This window comes from Miscanthus floridulus, chromosome 14, assembly GCF_019320115.1.
Source record: "Miscanthus floridulus cultivar M001 chromosome 14, ASM1932011v1, whole genome shotgun sequence".
In the NCBI taxonomy this organism is placed as follows: Eukaryota; Viridiplantae; Streptophyta; class Magnoliopsida; order Poales; family Poaceae; genus Miscanthus; species Miscanthus floridulus.
The window spans coordinates 6,490,513-6,508,779 of NC_089593.1; the positions used below are offsets into that span (position 1 = coordinate 6,490,513).

At 44.4% G+C, this 18,267-nt stretch overlaps 1 non-coding gene across 1 annotated transcript; it reads right to left on the bottom strand.

Annotated features, from left to right (window-relative positions):
• Positions 1-15,924: 15,924 nt before the first annotated feature.
• Positions 15,925-16,033, bottom strand: LOC136506233 (small nucleolar RNA R71). The gene has a single exon (XR_010771456.1). It is a non-coding gene; the product is annotated as a small nucleolar RNA R71 (small nucleolar RNA).
• Positions 16,034-18,267: the final 2,234 nt, after the last annotated feature.

Consider the following 18,267-nt stretch of genomic DNA (forward strand, 5'->3'; position numbering starts at 1 on the left):
AGGGGATACGGGTCAAAGGCCCCTTTTCTCTAGCCTGCCTGGGCCCAGAAGTCCAAAGGCTGGCCCCCAACAATCCCAACCGCTGTCTCAACGAGAGATGGGCCCACAAGCGACCCAGACTCAGGAGCATGAGCATCGCTAGGACCTTGACCCGTAGTCAAGCACCAGCCAGGCCAACCCTGGACAAAATCCCCACGAACAAGGTACTAGGATTCCCTTAAAACTATCCAATTGACAAAAACCGAGTCTTACAGCCTTACCCGCGGAGGGTCCGATATTACCCCCTGGGCAATTACTACTCGAATCACCTGGGGGCTCGGGGGCTACACCCACTGGGTGCGCTCGCGCGCACCCTCTAGCGAATTAACTCCAACGAAATCAAAACACCACCAGGCGATTCTGCTCGAATCACCTAGGGGCTCGGGGGCTACACCCACTGGGTGCGCTCGCGTGCACCCTCTGGCGAATTAACTCCGACGAAATCAAAACACCCCCAGGGCAATTCTGCTCGAATCACCCGGGGGCTCGGGGGCTACATCCACCGGGTGCGCTCGCGCGCACCCTCTAGCGAATTAACTCCAACGAAATCGAAACACCCCCCGGGTGATTCTGCCCGAATCACCCGGGGGCTCGGGGTCTACTGTTGGGAACCTAATACCAGGGTACCCAATGAGGTGGAACTAATAACCATCGAACATTAAACACTCCCGGTCGAACAAGAACACTACTGCGCTTCTTGCCCGAACAACGGGAGATTGGTTCTGCCTCGCCCGACCACCAAGGGCCAGCTCTGCCTCGCCCGACGGCTGAGGGCCAGTTTCGCCTCGCCCGATGGCTAAAGACGGGCTTCGCCTCGCTCGACATCTAGGGGCCGACTCCGTCTCGCCCGAGGGCTAAGGGTGGGCTCCCCCTCGGCCGACAGCTAAGGGTTGGACTCGGCCTCGCTCGACGACTGAGGGCCAGCTTGGCCTCACCCGACAACTGAGGGCTAGCTCCGCCTCGCCCGACGATCGCACCCTGATTCTTCATAAAGACGAGCACAGGGTACGATGGGACATTCGGGTCAACCATGACATCGAGGGCCATGCCCTGTGCGCATGCAGGAAGGTACCATTAGAATACGATGGGATGGGTGCTTTAAGGCCCTTTCCATCATAACAGGGCCCAAATAGTATTGTGGGCGCCGACTTTTGTCCCACAGTGTAGTAGGCGCCGCCTTCAGCCCTCGGGCGTGGATACTAACACAGGCATACGACAGCCACTACTGTCCAAAATAGAACTCACATCATCTACAGTGATGGACGTATGGTCACTTCCCCGATTACTCCCCGAAGGGTCATGGCTTGGCTCTCCGGCATGCCGCACCGTCCGTCGGCGTGGGATGGGATGCACCCACTTGCTAAAAGGGGCCAGGGCATGGCCTATGAGGACCAACAAACATGCCACCTCTGACACGGTCTGCCATGTTTAGCAGGGTAGGCACAGGGAAAAGAAAGGAAGACCCGACTCCCTAAAAGGACCTTCTATACATTTGGTATTTTCCTCTTTCTCCCGTCTGTAACCCCTGCTCCCCCCTTGGTCTATAAAAGGGAGGGCAGGCCCCCCCACTGAGGGGACCAACTTTTGATGGATCAGTTCAACACACACAACACATCATGCATACAGCCAAGCTCTTGGCACCCTCTCGACCATTCCACCAGAGACCTAGGATCTCTCCCTCTCTCGACCGTTTTTACCCCCTACTACGAATCGTTTTCGGTACTGATAACACGAGCAATAGCAAACTAGACATAGGGACATTCAGCCTGAACCAGTATAAACCTTGTGTCCTTTAGTGCACCATCCGAGCCTAATGCACAACAATTACAAATTGACTAGCTGGTGCTTATTCAAAACACCGACAATATGAAACATGACACTAAATCATGTCACTAAGGCAGAGAAGATCAAGACAAGACTTGGCTTGATGGACTGGTTGCAAGTGTAAAGGGCAAGTTGAGTGATGACTTGGCACCGATGGACCGAGGCAACTGTGAAGAGCAAGTGAGGTCAAGATCGATGAACCAATATGGTCATGTGATGATATGGAGTGGATCATATTATTTGTGATTGGTTGGTGCATATATTGCATCAACATTGGAGGAGATGGAATAATGGAATGCACAAGTAAAAGGTATATTTGTAGGGCATTCATTTCACTATTCATAGGTGTGTAGAGAAGTTTATGACTAGGTTTAGGATAGATGGCCGTACTATCAAGAGGGGCAAACTTGTTTGCATATCGGTCATCTAGTGCCACTCGAGTGATCTAACTTTGTATCGTTGCTAGGATCGAGTGGCATAATAAATTGAGTGACTAATCCTTTGAAAAATGGTTGTGAAAATGCTAACAGACGTGCATTAGTGGTGAGACACTTTGGTGTTGGCACATGGAAGCAAGGGTGTAGTGATCGCGCTTGAAAAGGGAAGAAACAATGGTGTCGGACCCTGGCTTAGGAGGCGTCGGACTCTGCCTGGCTAATGAGAGTGTTTATGTGGATGCGACACGTGGTAGTGTCAGACTCTCCCTAGGTCCGACAGTGGGTGTCGGACCGGGGTCTGACCCAATAACACGTTCTGGATCCTCTCAGTGTGATTTTGTCGAGCGTTGGACTCTAGGCGTCGGCTGGTCCGACGGTCATGGCTGGCTAGGTCTGACGGTGGTGATCAACACACGACTAAGGGTTGCTGGGCGGCAACAGTTGATTTGATTTGAATGGGATGCGTGGTAGCGTAGAGTGGCTGTAATAGGGCATTAGACCTTGCGTCGGACGGTCCGACGGCCCCGTGCAGCCGAGTCCGACGGTCACTTATGTGACTATTGATGGAAGTTATCATTCATTATAAACTTCAATATAACTTGAAATAATGCATGAAAATGATCACCAACATAGACTTAGGGGGTTAAACTAACAATTTCCATGAGTTTTCGTGAATCTGTGTTTTCAGCAGGATTATTTTAGAAAACCGTCAAGGGGGGATCAAAACATCAAATTAAATCATGCTTATCCACGGTGAAAACTACTTGTAGTAGAACCGCCTAATCCAATGTCCTCCAAAGAGTACTTAACTTCCTTTAGACATTAAGTACTCAAGCGAGAACACTAAACTATGCAGTTCTATCGAGCACACCCTAAGGGAGAGCTCAAAACTCCACATTTTTCCATCAGGATCATAAATGAGAGGATAAAGCTTACAATATTTTTAGCTATTTCTTACATCACTAAATACAATAGTTGAATGATACATAATATAATTACATCAGTAGAATAAATCATGTGATCAGAGTTTCAGCGGGTAGGAAAAATTGATTTAATGGCAAGTTTATGCAGCAGTATGATGGACCTTTATAAACATGGAATGGTAACATATTGTAAGTCTTTTCTTTATAAAACATTTAGTGAGGATTTTAAATAAACACTATGATTGTAGCGTGAAAGGAATCCTCTCTAAACCCACTAGGAGGGCTCCACACACAAGTTGTTAACTCAACCGTACTTGTCACCTGCAACAGGGTAGAACAAACCATGAGTACTCAATTGTACTCAGCAAGACTTACCCGACAGGAGTAAAATAAAAGACTTCAAGGATATGCAAGGCTTATTTGGCTTGCTGGTTTATTGTATTTGCAAGAAGCATTACTAATAGTGCATCCTTATGTTCAAAGTTTTTAGCAGTTATTTTTAGTTAATTAGCTCATCATTCTAGATAAGCACCTATGCTACTTTCAAGCATTTGGTAAGCAATCAGAACCATTTATCTCCTTCCATGTTCTAGTTCTAACTATGGTGCTAGACCATAGCCAAGTCGGTGCCATCTCAAAAGAAACAGGGATTCACTAACCAATGTATCCTAGCTGGGTACCCCGAAACACACGCCCCATTTGTACCCTAGGCACAAATGAGACCAACTCACTCCACTCCTGTCGAGGGGTCCAGGTCCCGTCCAAACTTGGACTCCAAGCCCCCACACTGGAGACCCAATCTCAGTATGGTACTTAGACCTCCACATTTCTCCGCCTCCAATCAATCGGTCTAGAAAGAGCCAGAACCCACGACAAGAGCGCAACGAGCCTTCCCACTCCCATAAGCAAGTATGTGCTTATGATAATAAATCTATGACCTGATTACCATCCACAGCAATGGACGGTCCTCAATTGACACATGCGGAACAAATGCAACCCGAGCCTCGCTCGAATGCCTAACTAAGTCTAGATCCAAAGTACCATTCTGCTTGGTCTCTAATTATTATCCTGATTTATATATTCCATGTGATAGTAATATGATAATAACAACAATAATATCTTTCCTATCTCTCACGAGTGACAGGTAATCACTCGACTTCTACCAGAATCCTTCAGCATAGCAATCTATATGATCCTGTCATACTAGTAGGACTCATAGGATAAGGATATATATATATATATATATATATATATATATATATATATATATATATATATATATATATATATATATATATATATATATATATATATATATATATATATATATACAAGTGGGTTTCATTCAACTCCTTAAAACTTAATGCACAAATATAAGATAAAGCGCAGAATAATAGGGGTTGTGCACCGGGGCTTGCCTAGTAAAATATAACCAAAGGTTAGCATTTCTTCGTGGTGATACGATCATCAAGGCACCATCTTTTCCGCTACTCTAGGTGATTCCGCGATCCATCTTCGTTCCTATTATATGCGTGGATGCAATGCAGAGACGTAATTAACCAACGGCAATCGCAACTCTTATCATACGATTACGCCTCTCAAGCTAAGGAGCTAGCTCTAATGACTAACGTACTAGGCTTCATATCAACTTATCTTATACGGTGTTATTTTCCCACAAGTGTTTTAGTTATACAATCTCAAGGCGTATCCTTATTTCATTTTATTGATTTAATATATATCCGAACTAGGGCTCAATAGCTATCTTAGCAAACTAATTATTTTGGAGCTACAAAAATTACAGTGAGCCTATAATAATACTAGGAACTTTACTATAAAATTTCTATAATTAACACTAGCACAGGTTAATCATAAAATTTTCTACAAGTTCATACTTTAATAATATTAAAGCATGTTATATTATTTAGAGCAACCTTGAAATATTTTAGAGCTATGTGAACCAAACACACTAACAGATAGATTATGATTTTAGGAACTTAACAAAATTAGTTTCACAATTTTTTGGTCAACTACACAAATTTATATTGAATTTACAAGTTTACCTTAGAAACTAAATTAGAAAATGCTTTAGGAAAAGAAAAGGGCTAGAGGCAACCAATTCGGCCCGGCAGCCCAGCAACCCAGGCGCGAGGTGCGGCGGTGCGCATGTTGCGATGGCCCAGCTTGACCTAAGGCCAGAAGTGTCCTAATTGTAGAAAGGACCCCGCTGTTTAGATTAAACACGCACTACGATGCCGCACTATTTCCTCAGCCTTATGCTTTGCGAAAACCACCCCAAAAGAAGTCGCTTTCTCACTAAGCCAGTCCCTGACGCGTCCGCGCGACTACGCGGCGGCCGACGGCGAACCACGGTTGCCCCGAGCAAAAGGGACCCATTCAGGCCAAACTATAGGACCGACCACCACCTATGGTTCAGACGACGACCATGGGCATCGATGGGATACTAGGAGGTGCCCTAGGATACGCTGCATCGATAGGCAGCGGTTCCCGGTGATGGCGTAGCTATTCCGATGAACGAGGAGGGCGGAGAGAGAAAAGAAGTGGTGCGCGAGCACTAGTGTCATACCACTAGAGCAGCCGATGCATTGATGAGGATGGAGAGGCCCTGTGTGGCGTTGGCCATGTGCGAGCGGCGGAGGCGGCAGCATACCAAGATGGGCATGGTCGCATCAGCTCACCTCCGGCGGGACCTTCAATGAAGCTAGGGCGAGCACTGGCACCAGGGGGTTAAGATGAGTCTATAGCTGACTTGAATTGAACTAAGATGAAGCATATAGAATTACCCCCAAAACCTGCCATACTACGGTGGCGAGATGATCGGCGATGGCAAAACACCGAATTGGTTGACAACAAGGCTCATCTGCGCCTTGGTGCGGGTCGGCTGCTAGCGAGCCTCCAATCCTAGTTGCTGGAGCACTGAATCGAGGTGGGGTATCACGAACCACATGTGTAAGCTTGCAAAGTGGCGCCGCTCTATTGGCGGCAAGGCAGACGGGGCAACGGCTTCAAGGCTCGGATAACCTCGACCAAGGCTGCGTTAAATGAGCAGGAGCATCCGCATGGTGAGGCTCAGAGGGAGCGTGCCATGGGGTGCCGAGATGGGACCGCTTGGTCTTGGCAGGGTGCGGATGGTGACAGTGGAACAACGATCATGTGATAAAGGATATGACACTGCGACAAAGGGTAGCAATGCGACAGAACAGCGGATGCAGACAGCGACTCGGTGGTAGGTGGATCGAGTGGTGAGATGGGTGCCACATTAGTCATGAGGCGGCTACCGCGGCATCGGGTTTGGCCTGCGCACGGCCGGTCCGGCAGCGCACACGTGATGGCCACACCGTAGCAGCCTTGCGGTACAGTCTGGGCCCACGGAGGCGGCCGAGGCCAATCTCATCCCAACGCGCAGCCGATATCCCACAAGGCCAGCCATGGGCACGACCATGGCCAAGAACGGCCTGGTAGCGGCAGCGCGCATGCATGGTGACTGCAGACACATGCCACGCAACGACGAGCAGTGACGTACATGGATTTTAAAGCGAAGGAAAAGCTGCTGATTAACTCGGCTATGGTTCAACCAGTTCCACTAACCTAAAGCCAACCATACCAACTATCTTGCAGAGCAATCGCCATGACCAGAGAGCAACTAGATAAGTCGCTAAAAGATTGCCAACATAGACTCATCACTGAAGTACTGGTTCATGAGCAGGATGCTAACGACATGGTTCACAGTGTGTTCCAACGTAGATTGGGCAATTTTTAAGAGGGCAACGCAACACCCAACAGCACTATGACCTATACCATGCTCAAGGGCTCACTTAGAGGCAATCAACAATACAAAAACATAAAGCTAGTGTTTAAACAATTTAGTTAGGATTTGAATGCCAAAATGGAATTGTCGACTTCCATTCAGTCTTAGAAAGCCAAAAGTTCGGCTTGAACTAAACATCCATTAATACTTTTGCCACAATTTTTAAAATGTCTAAACCTTATTAACTTCAATCAATAAGTATTTCACACAATAGTCTACACTTCATAATAACCCATAGGAGCAAAACATTTAAGCACACTTTAATTATTTTGCTCAATATAATTCTCCAAAAATAGTACTTTAAACATAAATTCAAGTGTTTGCCGACTTAACGAAAAAGGCTTATCTTAATTTCATATTTGATCTTTGAGCTCTCAAGAACACTAATTAACAACATTTGTTTTCAAAAATTAAAGTTGCATTTTCAACTACACCACTTGCTCACCATCTTTACATAAGCACTATACACAAGTTATATTTCATTTTTGTTTATAGAAATTGCTTTTCGTGCCAAACAATTAAAACTACTTATTCTATTTTCTCGTTTGGATTTTCATTAGCACTTTTACACACTAAGTAAATTAACTTGGTTATTTATTTGATTTCTCTCAACCACAAAAGTGAGTCACATAGGATTGTTTATCATCCCATATGTGTTTTAATTTAATTTTTTTAAACTCGAGAACTTGTTTTGCTAGTTCCTCCTAGGCCTTAACCTATGTGCCTAGCAAGCTCGTAACACCAGGGGTGCTACACTACTCCAAAAGGTTCCAGAGGACTCTAAAAGCCACATCACCGAAGCAGAGGGCGAGAGGATGACAAGTGGGGCCACCTAGCCCCTGTGGGCCCCACCTGTCAGCCTCGTTGCTATGTCTGTTCTCCACCGCCTTAAGGATTGCATCTCCGCTATTCTTCATGTCAATTTGATCCAAAGGCTCATGTTGGACACTCTGGCCTATATAATCAGCCCCTGCCCCCCTCTAGAGCATGCTGCCATAAGTCAAATTTAGACCAGAAATTAGGGTTTCCAGAGAGAAGAGAATAGAGCTCCAATTCTTCAAGTTTCTAGTATAGGCTAGCTAGTAAGGTTCAAGTAGAGTTTGGGTTATTGCTCAGGATTCCAGATTCATAGTCTGGAGGCTGGTATATCTATTGTATCCCTCTTATTTTATGACTTTGTGCTACTTCAATATTATGTTGCTATTTATTATGATCCTAGTTTCCTCTAGTTATATGCTTGATATAGTTATGATTGATGATGAATTTATGCATATGTTCGTAAAGCTCTTAGCTCAGTACATGAGTGAGTTAAGTGGTCAACATTATGTAAGCATGGTGCTTAGATATTGTTTGCCTGTGGATGCATTCTGCACTCTGGGTCATGTGGTAGATCGCGGATGTGACACTCCCATTGAGTCCTTTGTAGTCCACTCCCTGTTTGTAGAGCAAGTAGAACGTGGTTGCAATGGGAGACAAGCTCTGTTATTGATCTTCCTTAGTAATATTCCTTATACATAGATCCAAAGTTAGTTATACTATAGATGAGAGTGTATATACTTGTGTAAGGAAAATGGACCCTTGGCCCATTTACTTTGGATTTTGGTGTTTGATGACCAACACAACCAAATTGGACTAATGAATTTGCAAGTGTTTATTTTGTAGTTCAATAGGATGCAAGACGTGACTTGGACAAAGGCGATGTGATGATCCGATGATCAACACCTCAAGAAAGACCTTAGAAGCACAAGAGAAGACCCAAGAGATCAAGCAAAGTCCAAGCATGAAGATTGGAACCAAGCCATGCGCAAGATCGTGAAGAAACGAAGTCACAGAAGTGACCGGACGTAGGACCAGACGCTGTGACCGGACGCTGGGTGGTGACTTGGTAGACAGGTGACCGGACGCGAGGACCGGATGCTGGCGGCAAGCAACTGAACGCAGAACTACAGCGTCCGATCGAGTACAGTAAGGTTCCAGAGCGGCAAATCCACGACCGAACGCGTCTGGTGGTAGGCAACCGGACGCTGACCAGCGTCCGATCAGTATATTGCCGGTTCAATGGTCGGGACTTCCGGACACGTCCGGTCAGGACGATTCTGCATCCGATTAATAGCAGTTTCACGGGAGATCGACCCCAACGGCTACTTTCTTAGTGGGGCTTATAAATACAAACCCCCAACCGGCCATTTGACCTATGTGGAGCTGAGGAAACATACCAAGGGTGTTGATACACCATTTTAGTGATCTCCACTTGCATAATGCTTAGTGTTTTATTAGGTGATTAGCATAAGTGCTTTGCGAAGTGCTTAGGTTCATTAGACCACCGCTTATGCGCTTGCTCTAGGTTTATGCCTAGTGTCTAGTGAGGTTTGCATACCTCTTGCCACCCCGTGCTTGCGAGCACAAGTGTTGTACATCGGAGGGGCTTGAAGTCTTGCGAGATCACACCAACTGAACTTGTGGTGTGGCCGCCACCATGTATGGTAGGGAACAAGGCCCGCGGCATTTCGGCCGAAAGCTTGGTAGTGAAGACGGCGGGGAGCATCTAGGAGAGGCTTGCCGGAAGGCACATCAGAGACCCACTTGCGCATGGGGAAGGCCCGAGGCTATCCACGGAGTGACCCGACTGGGAGCTTGGCCCTTGCGAGGGATTCCTTGTGAGGGACTCCAACAAGGACTAGGGGAAAGCTTGCGTGCTTCTCGATACCTCGGTAAAAATACCGGAGTCATCGACGGGAGTTTGCATATCTCTACCTTGCTCTTTAAGCTTCCACATTTACATTGATCATAATATTATCATTGCGGTAGAGATAGCAACACACTAGCAAAACCGTAGTTGCACATCTAGATAGTTTATCTTTTGCATAGGTTTTGCTAGAGATAGAAAAAGAGGCCATAGTTTGGAGTTAGATTTTTAAGTTGCCTAATTCAACCCCCCTCTTAGGCGTCACGGTCCCTTCAATTGGTATCAGAGCCGGTTGGCTCATATTTGGACCTTTGGCTTAACCGCCGTTGAGCCGACGCTATTGTTAGAGTGGTTGTGATGGATACCGCTAGGCCTCCACAATTTGACGGCACTAACTTCCTTTATTATCAGGCTAGAATGGCTTGCCACCTTGAGGCCATTGATTTAGGTGTATGGAGAGTCACTCGTGATGGGATGAAACCCATTAGGAATCCTGAAAACCCCACAAAGAGTGATGAAAAAGAATTGCACTTTAATGCTAGAGCTAAAAATTGCGTGTTTGAATCATTTAGCATGGATGTTTTTAACCAAGTATTTACTTTAAACACGGCACATGAAATTGGGTTAAAACTCCAAGAGCTCCATGACGGCACAAGTAATGTCCGTGAGCAAAAACATTGTCTAGCTAAGCAAAATTATGATTCCTTTACAATGAATGATAATGAGCTTGTTCGTGATATGTATTCATGTTTGAATCTAATTATCAATGAGCTCCATTCTATAGGATTATTAAAGCTAGATGATGTGGACATCGTGAGGAAGATCATCTCCGTGCTACCACAAAAGAAATATTCAAGCATCATCACCATCCTTCACAATATGGAGGACTTGAGCACCATGACCCCAGGCATTGTCATTGGCAAGATAGTGGCATTTGAAATGTCACGTAAGATGGGTCAAGAAGAAGCTACTTCATCAAGCAAAGGCAAAGCTCTCACATGTAGCGAGAAAAAGAAGATGAAGGGCAAGAAAGTTGAGATAAGCTCAAGCTCAAGCTCCTCAAGTGAAGATGAAGATGAGGATGATGATGATGATGAATCAAGTGATGATCAATCTTCCTCCTCCACCTCCGACCTTGATGAAGAATCAATCAAACTTATCAACAAGGTGGAGAAGATGATACAAAGGCTCAATGTCAACGGTGTGCCCATCCAAATCTAAGATTGCATTTTCACCAATCAAAGAAATGAGCAAAGAAAGAGAGGATGCTATAGATGCGGCGAGTTGGGGCACTTTGTGGAAGTTTGTCCAAACAAGCCCACACCCAAGACAAAGAAGAAGGCGTGCAAGAACAAAGCCCTTACAACAATAAGGTCATGGGATGATTCTTCAAGTGAAGAAGAACATCATCACAAGAGACGAGGGCGCAAGCACTCATCATCAAGCTCTTCACGTAAGTGCCTTATGGCATGAGGTAACGAAAGCTCTTCCTCTAGTGAGAGTGATAGTGATGATAATATGCCTTCTTATCATGAAATTGTGCAAGAAAATCTTAACTATGCTAAAGCTTGCACTACTCAACAAAAGAGGCTCAAAAAACTAAAAGGGAAGCTAGATAGTTCACAAGAAGCATACAAAACCTTGCTTGAAGAATACGAGAATGTTGCAAATCATAATGTTGAACTATCTACTAAAATCGAGCAACTTGAGGCTAGTGCAACAACAAATGCATGCACAATTGATGATAAGCAACTTGTAAAGAAAAATGAAAAGTTAAAAGAAAAGTTAGCTAGCTCACAAAATGATTATCAAAGTTTGCTTGCCAAAATGGAAATCATATGCAAACATTGTGATGAGCTAACTAATAAAGTTGCTAATCTTGAAGCCATCAAAAATACCCCCACCAAGGCATCTAAAAAGAAAAGTTCTATCATTAAAAAGGATGCCTCTACTTTTTGCAATGATTTATGTTTAGACTCACCTTTGTGCAACCAAGCTTGTGTTGAGAATGTTATTGTAGATACATGCACATAAGAAGTTGCAAAGGAAAATGAGCAACTCAAGCAAGAAGTAGCTCGCCTCACCAAGGACTTGACTCAAGTGAAAGGCAAGGCAAAGCAAACTCAACTTCATCAAGATAACACCGTCAAGGGAGTGAAGAAGCTCGATGAAGGACAAACTGTGGTTTGCTATGTGTGCCACAAGGAAGGCCACAAGTCCTATGAGTGTAAGGTGAAGAATGGGGAGGAGCAAAGAAGGAGGAGAAAAAGCAAACAAGCAAGTTCTCCAACACCTACACCAACAAGGTGGACAAGAAGGCCTCCACACCTTATCTCTTGAAGAAGAAGAAAAGTGACAAGGTGGTGGCCATCAAGGTGAACAAGCAAGCCAACAATGGGGTCAAATGCTTTTGGGTGCCAAAGGAAATCATTTCCAACATGAAAAGCACCAAGAAGGTTTGGATCCCGAAAGGGAAGTGAGAAGTCCGTTGGACATCGGGGAATTTGGAGACTTGGCAAAGTTTGGGTGTATTTCATGGGGTGCATCATGATGGACAAAGTAATTGCCAAGTGGGTTAGTGAATACTATGGACCCAAATTCCCCTTCCCATGTTAGGTAACTAGATGTCATTATTTTCAATTAGCATTTATTTCAATTGGTATTGTTTTTCAATTGATATATTCTTAAAGCATCTAGTTATCTTTCATGCCTATGTTTGCATCTACATGCTTAAATCTTTTGTCATGCATTCAATAGGTATATCATATGGTAGGCTTGCTCGGTTTCATTCTTAACCCTTGGAGCAAACCTACATGGTTTAAAATTGTTTAGGAGTAAGGCGCATAGCTTGTCTTTCAATTATTTATCTAATATGTGCCAACGTCCAAATTGTAGATAATCTCTCCTAAATATCATTCTTCAAATGGTATTTTGATTCTAACATCAATGTGCACAAATTCTACAAGTATTCAACACTTGTGTGCACAAATTTAGGGGGAGCTTAATCTATAAGTTGGATGCTTTGAGACTAACACCTTTTCAAGTTTATCATGTGTGTAGTAGTCTCATTGCAAGGAAAATGGAGTCCCCGGAGTTAAGCATTATACTACAATTGGTAGAAATCAAATTGATTTTCACATGTGGTATTTCTAAACTGATATCACCATGTTGATCTCACTTTGATATTTATATGCTTTCTCCATGCATTATATAGATTAACCTCTCTTGTGCAATAAATTGCTAATTATGCATATGCTTTGCTTTCTATCATATGTATGCATAAATTTAGGGGGAGCTTAGTCTATATAATGTGATTGTCAAATTTTGTGACCTATACCATGCTAAACAAATCCTTCATTTGGTTCACAAAGTTTGACCCTCCCTTGTGCTACTAATGTCTTCCTTTTCGGTGTTTGGTACCAAAGGGGGAGAATTTGAAGGACCAAAGACAAGCATTTAGTTACAAGTAGTAATGGTCTGAGAAAGGGAGGAAAGTGGATTATGGATTAGTCTAAGTAATGGGAGAATTTGTAGCAAGCTAGGCTTAAATCCATAATGCCACATGGGGACATTTGCTAGGGCAAGATAAGCTTTTAAGTAGAGTTTTAATTAGTAGCTTTCAATTAGTATCATTTAACCTTGCCCTTTGCATTGCATCCTAGCAAGCAAGTAGTTTTTAAAATTTCCAAATTCTTATTATTTGCTTCCTTTGGTCGTGTTGGCATCAATCACCAAAAAGGGGGAGATTGTAAGGAAAATGGACCCTTGGCCCATTTACTTTGGATTTTGGTGTTTGATGACCAACACAACCAAATTGGACTAATGAATTTGTAAGTGTTTATTTTGTAGTTCAATAGGATGCAAGACGTGACTTGGACAAAGGTGACATGATGATCCGATGATCAACACCTCAAGAAAGACCTTAGAAGCACAAGAGAAGACCCAAGAGATCAAGCAAAGTCCAAGCATGAAGATTGGAACCAAGCCGTGCGCAAGATCGTGAAGAAACGAAGTCACAGAAGTGACCGGACACTGGACCGGACGTTGGGTGGTGACTCGGTAGACAGGCGACCGGACACGAGGACCGGACGCTGGCGGCAAACGACCGGACGCAGAACTACAGCGTCCGATCGAGTACAGTAAGGTTCCAGAGTGGCAAATCTGTGACCAGACGCGTCCGATGGCAGGCGACCAGACGCTGGCCAGCGTTCGATCAGTATATTGCCGGCTCAATGGTCGGGACGACCGGACGTGTCCGGTCAGGACGATTCAGCGTCCAGTCAGTAGCAGTTTCGTGGGAGATCGACCCCAACGGCTACTTTCTCAGTGGGGCTTATAAATACAACACCCAACCGGCCATTTAAGTTGTGTGGAGCTGAGAAAACATACCAAGGGTGTTGATACACCATTTTAGTGATCTCCACTTGCATAGTGCTTAGTGTTTTATTAGGTGATTAGCATAAGTGCTTTGCGAAGTGCTTAGGTTGATTAGACCACCGCTTATGCGCTTGCTCTAGGTTTATGCCTAGTGTTTAGTGAGGTTTGCATACCTCTTGCCACCCCGTGCTTGCGAGCACAAGTGTTGTACATCAGAGGGGCTTGAAGTCTTGCGAGATCACACCAACCGAGCTTGTGGTGTGGCCGCCACCATGTACGGAAGGGAACAAGGCCCGCGACGTTTCGGCCGAAAGCTTGATAGTGAAGACGGCGGGGAGCATCTGGGAGAGGCTTGCCGGAGGCACATCAGAGACCCACTTGCGCGTGGGGAAGGCCCGAGGCTATCCACAGAGTGACCTGACTAGGAGCTTGGCCCTTGCGAGGGATTCCTTGTGAGGGGCTCCAACGAGGACTAGGGGGAAGCTTGCGCGCTTCTCGATACCTCAGTAAAAATACTAGAGTCATCGATGGGAGTTTGCATATCTCTACCTTGGTCTTTAAGCTTCCGCATTTACATTGATCATATTAGTATCATTGCAGTAGAGATAGCAACACACTAGCAAAACTGTAGTTGTACATCTAGATAGTTTATCTTTTGCATAGGTTTTGCTAGAGATAGAAAAAGAGGCCATAGTTTAGAGTTAGATTTTTAAGTTACCTAATTCACCCCCCCCCCCCTCTTAGGCGTCATGGTCCCTTCAACTTAGGTGTACAAAAGACTTAGTAAATAATGAATGACTTAGCAATCTTTTGCTCTTAACGAATCTATTGTTAGTCGTACTACATTTTATCAGTCTCTAGTTCTATCTCTGGAATACCATTATTACCTTACACTTATCATTTATTTATCCCTTGACTTACCCTTGCCATAGCATGAGAGTGGTTTTATCATAAGTATATATATATATATATATATTTGTCAATATCTCTATGCCAACACAACTCCATTGCTCCTCCCTATGGATAAAATATAAATAACGATACCTGGTATACTCTCGGGTGAAATGCTACAATGGTATATTATCTGTGCACTTGCGGATACTTTAATATATATAATTTTCCTCTGAGTTTTCAAGTATCATTTATAATTACCAACAACGCATTTCTGGCATCATGCTAGGGATGACAACTTAGTAAAGAGTGATGCTAAGAAATGTCAACAAACATTTCTACCACCGTTGCTGGGGAGGGGCACATGTCTATAGAGAATTGATCAAATAAATACTTATTGATGAAATCATAACCTCTGCTTTAGCAGGCTTACCCTTGTTGATCTTTGTTCATATCTTATACAGGGTATTGCAGACTTGGTTGTGATTCACCAACAACTTCCAATCAGAATCAAATCAACCTAATTAAGAGGAAGTTCAACACCAGTTTCTAAAGCTATGGCTAACAAGACCCTACATGACTTCTCTGCTGCAAGCATTGAGAACATTCGCACTGGACCAACACTTAGAACTACAAACCTCGAATTTGAGCTCAAGCCAAGCCTCATCAACATGGTGCAAGCTACCCCATTTAGTGGAAAGACACATGAAGATGCTAGTGCTCATCTTCAGAATTTTCTAGAGATAAGTAGCACGGTCATCATTAAGGACGTTGCTCAAGACATCATACTACTTCCCTTGTTTCCATTCTCACTTTTGGGACGGGCGAAGCAGTGGTTCTACATCAATAAAGATCACATCAACACATGGGCAAAGTGTTCAAAGGCCTTTCTAGAAAAGTTCTTCCCTGTAGGCAAGACCAATGCCTAAAGAGGAAAGATTTCAAACTTCTAACAGTAGAAAGGAGAAACCATTCTAGAAGCATGGGAATGTTTCTAAGAATATATTTTAGATTGTCCTCATCATGGGATGGAAGATTGGTTGCTCATGCAAGGTTTTAACCATGGATTAACTCAGAAAGCTCATGAACAACTGGATGCAACTGCTAGAGGATCATTTATGTCACTCACCCTTGGAAAAACAGAAACCCTTAAAGAAAATATAGCCTCTAATCAAGGCTGGTCATCATGCAACATTCAATTATGCAATAAGAGCAAAGAAGTAGCAGAAGAGGTGTGTGCACTGTCAACCAAGATGGACATACTATTGAATTGGCTTGAACAGTGAGCCAACTACAAGAAAGATCGTCAGGCCATTCAAGATGCCTTTAATTCCTAGAATGCCTATGGAGAATACTTGAGGGTAGAATTCCCTAAATATCAGGAGGATGTAAATATCGTCATCAATAATTCTGCTCCACAATAACAGAGACAAGGGTGGAATCAATAACAATAGTCGACTTACCAAGGTAAGTACCCAGGTGAAAGGTCCTAATGGCTAGAGGGGGGGGTGAATAGCCTAATAAAAATTCTACAACAACACTTAACAAAATATGTTAGACAATTATGCGGCGAAGCGATTGTTGCACTAGCCTACTAAAAGGCAAGCCACCTACCACAATTCTATTTGAATAGAGTATATTCACACAATAGCTATGACACTTAGCTAAATTAGTGTGCTCTCAAAGACTAACTAAAGAGCAACACTAATCAAACAACCAAGCTCTCACAACTAGCTACACTAAAGAGCTTGTCAACTAGTTTGCGGTAATGTAAGAGTGAGTAAGAAAGTTATACCGCCGTGTAGTGGAAGGAACCAATCAATCACAATGATGAATATCAATGTAGACCAATCACCTCAGAATCAAATGATGAACACAATGATTTTTACCGAGGTTCACTTGCTTGCCGACAAGCTAGTCCTCATTGTGGCGATTCACTCACTTGGAGGTTCACGCGCTGATTGGCATCACTCGCCAAACCCTCAATAGGGTGCCGCACAACCAACACAAGATGAGGATCACACAAGCCACAAGCAGTTTACTAGAGTACCTTTTGGAGCTCCGTCGGGGAAAGGTCAATAACCCCTCACAATCACCATGATCGGAGTCAGAGACAATCACCTCCTCCACTCAACGATCCTCACTGCTCCAAGCCGTCTAGGTGGCAGCAACCACCAAGAGTAACAAGCGAAATCCACAGCGAAACACAATCACCAAGTGCCTCTAGATGCAATCACTCAAGCAATGCACTTGGATTCACTCCCAATCTCACTATGATGATGAATCAATGATCTAGATGAGTGAGAGGGCTTTGGCTAAGCTCACAAGTATGCTATGTCAATAGAAATGGCCAAGAGAGTAAGCTTGAGCCGGCCATGGGGCTATAAATAGAGCCCCAATCAAATAGAGCCGTTATACCCCTTCACTGGGCAAAACGCGCTCTGACCGGACGCTCCGGTCAGACTGACCGAACGCTGGCCCTCAGCGTCCGGTCGCTCGATGTCAGCCACGTGTCCAGACTCAACGGTCATCAGCCTCGACCGGACGCTGCTTCTTCGAACTGACCAGACGCTAAAGCCCCTGCGTCCGGTCGTTTACAGTAAGCTCCCGAGCATGACCGGACGCGTCCGGTCAACTCGACCGGACCCAGCTCAGCGTCCGGTGCTTAACCCTAAGCACTGTGCCGACCGACAGCTTGACCGGACGCACTACTTCAGCGTCCGGTCGTTTCAGACTCAACGTCCGGTCACTGTTAAACAGTGAGACCGAATTCCTTTCTCCTCTATCTTCTTCACCCTTGATCCAATGTGCCAACCACAAGAATTTGCATCTGGCGCAATAGAAAATAGGCAATTCATTTTCCCAAAAGCGCCGAACCCTACAAACACCACCTCCTTTGTAAATGTGCCAACACCACCAAGTGTATCACCTTGTGCACAAGTGTTAGCATATTTTCACAAGCATTTTCAAGGGAGTTAGTATTCCACTAGATCCTAAATGCATATGCAATGAGTTAGAGCATCTAGTGGCACTTTGATAACCGCATTCTGATACGAGTTTCACTCCTCTTAATAGTACGGCTATCAATCCTAAATGTGATCACACTCTCTAAGTGTCTTGATCACCAAAACAAAATAGCTCCTATGGATTATACCTTTGCCTTGAGCTTTTTGTTTTTCTCTTTCTTCTTTTCAAGTCTAAGCCCTTGATCATCACCATGGCACCACCACCATCTTGTCATGATCTTCATTAGCTTCTCCACTT